We start from the raw sequence: 8,505 nt of genomic DNA, 5'->3' as shown, positions 1-8,505 counted from the left end.
CCACTCCCTCGACTTGGAGAAGGGAGAGGTGCAACCTTTCAATTTTAAGGTCACATGAACAACAAAGGCCATCAAAGGGGCAGCTTGAGGAAGCCTCCTCTGCCCTAGGCTTTGTGACATGTCGGCAGGTGCAGTACAGCTCTAGTGGTCCCAGAATGGTGGTTATCCACTCAGCTCCCCCTCCTCCATGACAACTTCCCTTCTGTCACCTCCACTAAGGGACACAAATAGGTACAGAGAGAAGCAAGTGACAGAGGAGACACAGAAAGGGTAGGAGTGGCCACAGCACAGAAAGATGCCTGAGCACTGGGGCCTCATCATCTGTACTTTGCAGGGTCTGCAGCCGAGTCCTCTTTGCTCAGTATCATAGGTAGGGAAGTAAGGCTTTCTTCACTTGACCTTCAGGGCTTGATGAGTCACTCACACCCTTCGGCTTCAGCATCTTCATCTGACAAGGTCTAACTTACAGTGCAGTAGAAACGTTCCAGGGCACGGGGTTGTTCTTGCAGAGCTTCACAGGTCCGGCTCTAGAGTTACCCTTGTCTGTGTAACTCTAAAAGGGCTCTTATCTGGGGACAGGTGAGTCCCCAAGAGGCATCTCGGAACCTTGTCTCAAAGTAGGCCTTTTCTGAGACCAAGAAGGGACATTCGTCTGATTCTTAATGTTAGCCCACCAACTCGCTGACTCTCTCACGGTATAAGGGACAGTTTTAAAGCTCTCTAGCTTTGTGGCAGGGAATAAACAGAGAAAAGAGAGAAGGAGGACAAGAAGGAAAGGGGAGGGAAGATTATTGTGGCAACATGAAACATCCACAAAAATTAATGTCTGAGTTTGAAAAATAATTCAAGGATGTACGGCTGAAATTAATTCAAGGCTGGTAATACTTAGACCCCACAGTGCCTCAGGGAAGAGGCAGTTAACACAACACTTAAATCTGTGTTTTTAGATACTTCTGCTGCTTCCCAAGGTGAGCATATAAACCAGCGTAGGCTGCTGCAGGGAACCCTGGGCTGGGCTTGATTGACTACCTAACTGATGAGGACCTTCAGTTGCAGGGACGTTCACAGGAGCCAAGCCTCAAAGCCAGCCTTGCCTCTGGCCCTGGGAGAACCAGATACCACAGATTTTTTTTTTATGCTTTAATCTTATATGGACATCAGGATGCTGATTTTTAATATAGATCTTTTATGATGAGTTTGAGGATCGCAGAATGACTTTTATGAGGACAAACTTGGTTACTATGTATATAATTCATTGGGGCTTTTAAGATGTAGAAATTTGATTGCCTGCTGGGTGTACGGACTATTTTTATTGCACATCCAAGTTTGTTTATGAAATTCTCCAGCATCAGATGATATTGCGACATGATAAGAACTGGGAGTGTTTACGTGACCTTGTGGTAATGGTGGATGTGGTTTAAGGGCTTCTCCCCTCAAACACTGTATGTCTGTTGGGCATGTGATTATTCCGTGTCACACAGTATAATCTAGTAGTGTGCAGAAGACGCTGTACCGCTCTGTAACAGTGCGCTACAATGGAGGATGCTGGTATTGATCTACTTCAGGAAGCCTGGCAGTCCCACATCCATGGTACAAGGCAGGCCAGACTTGTCTCCAAACTACTGAGGTGGGATGCAGGCAGGAGGGCAGGTGCACCATGCAAATGAGCAAGATCTAGATTATCAGTCATGCATGTGTGTGGTCAAAGCTATTGGCAGCCTTTCCAGAACGAGGTCTAATCTCCATTCCACCTTCACCCTTCAGTCAGGTACACAGGTGGAGGGCATGAACAGGCCCTAGAGAGATTTACATACTAATGAGGTACCTGAAGGCCAGAGGTGCAGCCTATTAAACATTCCTCCCCAGCCCCTCCCCCCTCCTCCCCTCCCTATTCAACTCAGGTCCACCCTGGGTTTTAGAGGGTATGCATCCAGATCCACCCACCTTCCGCCATGTGAATAAACCTGTTTTGGAAACCCAAGGACTTCCTCGTGTGTTGGGGCCGCCATGAGGAATCGTGAGGAGCCGGGGAGAGGCTTTTAGTTAATGAGCAGCCGGGCCCAACTTCCAGCTGGAGGAACCCAGAGCGTTCCCAGCCGACTACCTACAGCATGGCCGGAAGAACCGTGGGTACCCCAGTCATATTTTTTCCCTGCACTCGGGAGACAACTGCTACAGGGATCTCTAGCCAAGAAGTACAACCCTAGAGAAGGCCCATTGCTAAACTTCTCTCTCTCTCTCTCTCTCTCTCTGTTTTTGTCTGTCTCTGTCTCTCTGTCTCTCCATCCCTCTCTCTCTCTCCTCCATATTTGTAGCCCAGACTTGCATCAAAATCAAGACCATTCTGTCTCATCCCCCTGTGTGTTGGGATAACAGGCACTGCTTTATGTCCAGCCCTTCCTCTCTAATAAAATGGCATCTTCTACTAGTTGAATATGTTTGGTTTTCCAAGTTCTGCTGCCAATGCTACAACTTCCAGTGATCTATCTACATGGAGTGAAAAAGAGGAGTGTGTGGAAGGGACAGCAGGCCTAACTCTGTGCAGTGCTCACACTTCTAATCTGTAGCACTTAACCCATCCCTTCCAATAACACCAAATAACTACCTGGCTATCTGTAGTCTTCACAGTCACCATGTCTGAAATCAAGATTGCCACCATTGCACCTAATTTGACAATTTCATATGGTTTCCCTGTGGTTAGTGGCTACATGTTTGGTCACACACCTATCTCCCCCATGGTTACCTCAAGTCAAATCCTTAGCAAAACTGAGATAGTTATAATCACCTCCTCATGACCCAGCCTCTCTGCCCTCACTGCTTGATCATAGTTAGTACAGCTCTGTCCTAATTCCCACCCTCAGTCATCACAGCCCTGAGCCTGACCTTCAAACCAGCCTCTCCTCCCAGATACCTGTGATCCTCAGTTTCCCAATTTAGAAAGAGGGTCACTCCTACCATCCTGAAGTAGTAAAGCCCAGACATAGTAATGTCTGTAAGGCACCGTGTCAGGCCTTGGCCCTTGCATAGCCAGTGCTTCCAGAAAACATGACTTTGCATTTTTCCTATGTCCTTGAAGCTCCTCAGATAAAATCTACACCCAGACAGAACTCAATCTTCCTACAACACGTTTCCTAACTATGCTTCTTTCCTCTGCCTGTGCACCTATGCAGAGCCTTGCTCCTCATCAGCTCTCTTTGGGTCTCTCATCCTCCATCCTAAACACATCCACGGGTGTCATTTCTCATGCCATCTCCTCTCCTCACCAACCCAAATCCTCCATCTCCAGTCCTGAACTTCTCTGCGCCCGGGGAAGTTTTCTTTCCCTCTTCCTATGCCAAGGGACATGTCTGAATCCACCATTTAGTGTATTAATCATGCCAGTATTTTTATTGAAACACCCTCCCAATTCTGGTTTAGCTCTCTATTTATAAGCATTTGGAGGACAGGGCTCAGCCCTCTATCTTCCTGTTTTCTTATCTTGTCTTGTCTTGTCTTGTCTTGTCTTGTTTTGTTGTACTAAATTAATGCCCAATGATCATCTATGGCTGAGAGATGGCTCGTGTTCAAAATAAACACTTTCAATTTGCATGTGTCCCAGGTGTTCCTGCCGCACTCTGCAACCCTGATGGGAATGTGGCCGCCTACTTCCCATGCTCGCCTTGAGGGCAGGATATGTCTGCTGCTCGCTGGGTCCAATGTGCAGACAGATAGATGTTTAAATAAATTATGGGTTTGATGATGACAGCCTTCGCTGGAAGTTTAAAAATGATGAGCTGTTGCTGCCCTGGTTCTCGTCTCTCGCATAACATCTTTACAGGGAGCCTGCCAGTCCCTGGTGATGAATTTTCTCCATGTTCTGAGCAGTGCATGGGAATTAATCATTCCATACATCCTCTGGGCTCCAGAGAACTTTGATGGAAGCTCTGAAATAATGTCTGTGGAACTCTGTCTTCTGCTATCTCTTAACTCCTCTACCAGGGTGACGGAACCTGAGAAGCAGGGTCCGAGCCACTGACCGTAGCCCAGTGCTGTAAATGTGGTTGGTGCCTTGTGCTTATCCATAGTCTCCTGTCTTCTTGGAACTGCATGGTCAGCCTCTTGGGCATGGTTGGACAAATGGCCTTATGCTCGGCGAGGAATGGGCAGACGGATGAGTAACACTTCCAGCACCCGTGGCTGAGTTAGAACCATCATCCTCTTCCCTCTGGCCAAGGAGAGCATTCTAGAAAATGGCTGCCCCATTATCAGTCCAGGAACACTGAAGGACTCCAATGGACATAGGCCCATTCCCAACCCCTGAAGGACATGCCACATGAACAAGAACAAGTCTTTCCTGTCGTAAGCGGCAGACACTTGCAGGCAGAGTGTAACTGCCAAACAGTCTGACCTACTACCATTGCTGTCCTACTGAGTGTTTGTTAAAGCATTTGATGCAGAGCGTGGGAGGTTGCTTTAGAGGATATATATGTGTGTGTGTGTGTGTGTGTGTGTGTGTAAATATGTATAAAATAGTAAGTGAGGCGACTAATATCAGAGACACTATGTGCCGCCATGCTCGCTCCCTTTTAAAGCTACTATTAAAATACTACACAACACGGATTCAAGCAACTAGACAAGGCAACAACCAGACTCTGACTAATAAAAACTAAATAATAGAGGCTGAAGAGGGGCTGGAGAGATAGCTCAGTGGTTAAGATCATTTACTGCTCTTCCAAAGGTCCTGAGTTCAATTCCCAGCAACCACGTAGTGGCTCACAACCATCTGTAATGGGGTCTGGTGTGTCTGAAGACAGCTACAGTGTACTCATATACATAAAATAAACAAATAAATCTTAAAAAAAAAAAAAATAGAGGCTGAAGAGATGACTCAGTTGGTAAGGTGTGAACATAAGGTCCCAAGTACCCACCGAAAGAGCTAGGCGTGGTGGCATGCACCTACAATACCAGCACTGGGGAGGTAAAGACAAGAAGGTCCCCACAGTTGAAAATCAGTCAGTCTAGCTCTGTTGGTGAGCTCCAGGTTCAATGAAGCCACGTCTCAAAAAATAATGGGAAGAAAAATTTGAGGAAGACGCCTAACATCTACCTCTGGCTTCCACACTTACGGGCTCACATTTGCATGCATAACTCCTCCCCTGACACACAGACACACACAGACACACAGACATGCAGACACACACACACACACACACACACACACACACACTAACACTGTCATTTAGTGCTTACTGTACTGAGGACTCCAAGTATAACATTTTGCATACTGAGAGGATGGTGGTGTATTTCAAAACAGGGTTTCTCTGTGTAGCCCTGACTGTCCTGGAACTTGCTCTGTAGACCAGGCTGTCCTCCAAACTCAAAGATCTGCCTCTCAAGTACTGGGATTAAAGGCATGTGCCGCCACCACCACCTAGCTATTTTGCATAATTATAATTTAACACTGGCCATGGCTTAAAGATACAAATAGCCTCTGTGCTGCAGATGAAACTACTAAGAAAGGAAGAGTTGGTGACCCTCTGGAGAACACACAGCTAGTGACTGACAAGAAAGAATTTCCTGCACAGAGCAGTCACAAGAAAGAATTTCTACTTTCTAGGAAGCCCTCAGAATGTCCCTGAGCTGAACCTGGGGAACCGAGTGGCACAGACAATAGAAGGTGGAGAACTGAATAATCCAACCACCAATGGAGTGCCGATACATTTTCCTACATCAGTGATCTGTCTTCAACCCACTTCATGCTGACTTCTACACAATGGTTGTCAGCCAAGAGATGGAAGCAAGTGATGTTCATCACAGAAAAGGATAAGGAGCAAAGATGAGGGCAGAGATATGCCAGGTTGAGCTCAGGGGCAGGAGAATGAGGGAATCTGCCCATGGGCAAGACCACAGCCAGTTTAAGAGGTTAAATCAGACAAATGAGGAATCTGTGTTCCTGTCTTCTGAAGTCAATCCACCCCTGAGAAAATCCTCGTGCATACGGATTATTGAATGTATGTTATGTGCCAGTCATCGCCCTGAGTAATTCACATGTATTCACTTATCTATCTTTACAAAAGCCCTGTGAAATAGACATTACCCCTTATCTCTCTTTTATAGATGAGAGAGAGGGCCAAGACACAGGAAGGTTAAATTACTTTCTCAAGGTGATAAAAGCGGCTGCTGGCCTCAGAGCCCATGCTAACCACTATGTCCTGAGACCATAAACTGTGGAAGCAGGAATTTCTATCTCTATTGTTTGCTATCGAATCCTTAATGTCTCAAATAATAACTCACACATAGTAGGCCTTCAACAAGCAACTGAACGAATGAATGAAACAATGTTCAAATAAATTTTTCAGTTTCTTCTTTGGAGCTACATATGAAGCCCACACTAAATCCTGTCGGAATAGAACATCGGTTCTTGTCAATCACTAAGGGGTAGCATCTCTTTCCTACAATGGAATCCCAAGGCTAGTGATGTAGTTCATGAACGGAGCTCTCGTAGCGCATTCACGAGGCCCTAATAGGGTCAGATCCGGTCCCCGGCAGCACAATACACGGGTGCATATGAACTTATTAAATGGGGTTCCATTTCATCAACACAACAGATACTTTGTTGATTACAGGTTATTGCAGAATGAGCTGAGATACCACGCCTGGAGCTCTGAGTCCAGAGAAGGGGCAGATGCTTGAGAAAACAGTCATAAAGGCACCAATTGATGAAGGCTTCAGTAGCACAAACAACCAATGCATCCATTCCCCTGCTGTAGAGCAGGATGGGTGTAGCAGAGCCCAGAGCACACGGAAGGGCGTGAGGACAGCAGCAGCAGTGATGTGTGGAGTCTACGTGCATGAGTGAGACTCTCGAGCAACCAAGTGTAACTCAAGTGCAGGAGACGGCACAGAGAGTCTGCTAGGGGCTCGTCTGCTGGGACATCTGTGCTTTTCTCTGTGAGCATTGGAGGCCACCGAAAGTGGTGAGGTGGTACAGTGAGATGTGATTTCTCCAGAAGAGGATGTATTTGGAAGTAAGGTATTTGGGATAACTATTTCTACTCAACAACCATTTTTAATCTCTGTAGGAGACCAGAAGAGCCTGAAAGGCCCTGTCAGTAGATCCAAATGAGACACCCCAAGCCGATTACAGGACTTCTGGCCACTTCTGATAGTCTCCCAATCTTTACAGAGAATCTGAACAGCTTTTGTCTCTGTCATTCACGATGTTTTCTCATGAGCACTCTGGTGCCTGGTTCTCACTTCCCTCTTAATCTTCTGAAAGATTTATGTTCCCAGCATCTCCGCACGTGACAGGCTCAACTGATGTCAGTTACCGTAGATGAGGCTGGCGGACAGATAGTCCGTTACAGTTGGGGACGTGTGACATGTCTGATCGAAGCGTACCGTGTGAAGGAAGCATTTCTCAGGGGGAAGTAACTTGGCATTTCAGCTCCCCAGGAGGCCCACTGAGGAGAGGGGAGGATGGGATGCCAACTCGCTAATGGGGATGCACAAGCCCGCATCCCTGCTTTGCAGAGAACTTCAATGCTAGCTGGCAGGGACTTTTTGCATTTACTTATATCTCAGAGGCATTGGTGGGAAAACAATCTCTACATATTGGAGGCAAAAGTGGAGGCACAGAACTTACTTTGTTTTTATTTGCCCCAAACCGCACACACTCAAACATAAAATATGTATGAGGCAACAAGCAGCTGCGATGTGCACAGAGAGCCTTGCACAGAAACACCAGGGTTCCATTCGGATGCTCCAGAAGCCTGTGTGTGGTTCAGGACACGGGGGAGAGGGAATTGCAGCAGCACCTTTGAACTCGGCTTCTGCTATTCCAAACAGCGTTTTCCCCTACTCTTTAAAAAATGTACCTGCCTGGTCTCAGACCACATCAAAGAAGTTTCTTTGTGCAGTGGATGGTAGTTAACAGGGACTCACAGCTGCTCACAGTGCAGAGAGTGATTGGCTGCGACATGCTCAGCCACAAAAGAGACAGCTGTATCACACACACACACACACACACACACACACACACACAGATGCATGGATGCAGACACACATGCGCATGTGTACTTACACACACATGAGTGCACACAGATAAGGATCAGGGACTATAGTGGAAGAAGGGTCTGAAAGATTGTAAGCACCAAACTGTCTTCTGGACATGACAGGGTCATTGTACACCTGAAGTCAGAGCAACTGTGGTTGCCTGCACACGAACCATACAACATCCATCCATCCAGTCAGCTTCCAGCATGGAGTCTGGGAGGGGCTCATGAGTCTCCATCCTTAGCTTAGGAGATATTGGCAGTCGATGGCTTCTGGTGGGCAGAGAGGTATTTTCTGTGAGAGTATGATCCCTGGTAGGTTGATGACACTTCTGCAGACAGCCTCATACCCATGCATTTATCTATAGAACCAACTGGACTTGGAGAATTAATTTTTTTAAAAAAAAGAGAAAGGGAACATGAAATTTAGAAGAGCCCATGGGATGAAGAGAGGATCTCAGAAGAGTTAGGG

This window comes from Arvicanthis niloticus, chromosome 7 (assembly GCF_011762505.2).
Source record: "Arvicanthis niloticus isolate mArvNil1 chromosome 7, mArvNil1.pat.X, whole genome shotgun sequence".
Taxonomy (NCBI): domain Eukaryota; kingdom Metazoa; phylum Chordata; class Mammalia; order Rodentia; family Muridae; genus Arvicanthis; species Arvicanthis niloticus.
Note: the sequence above shows the minus strand (reverse complement) of the source record.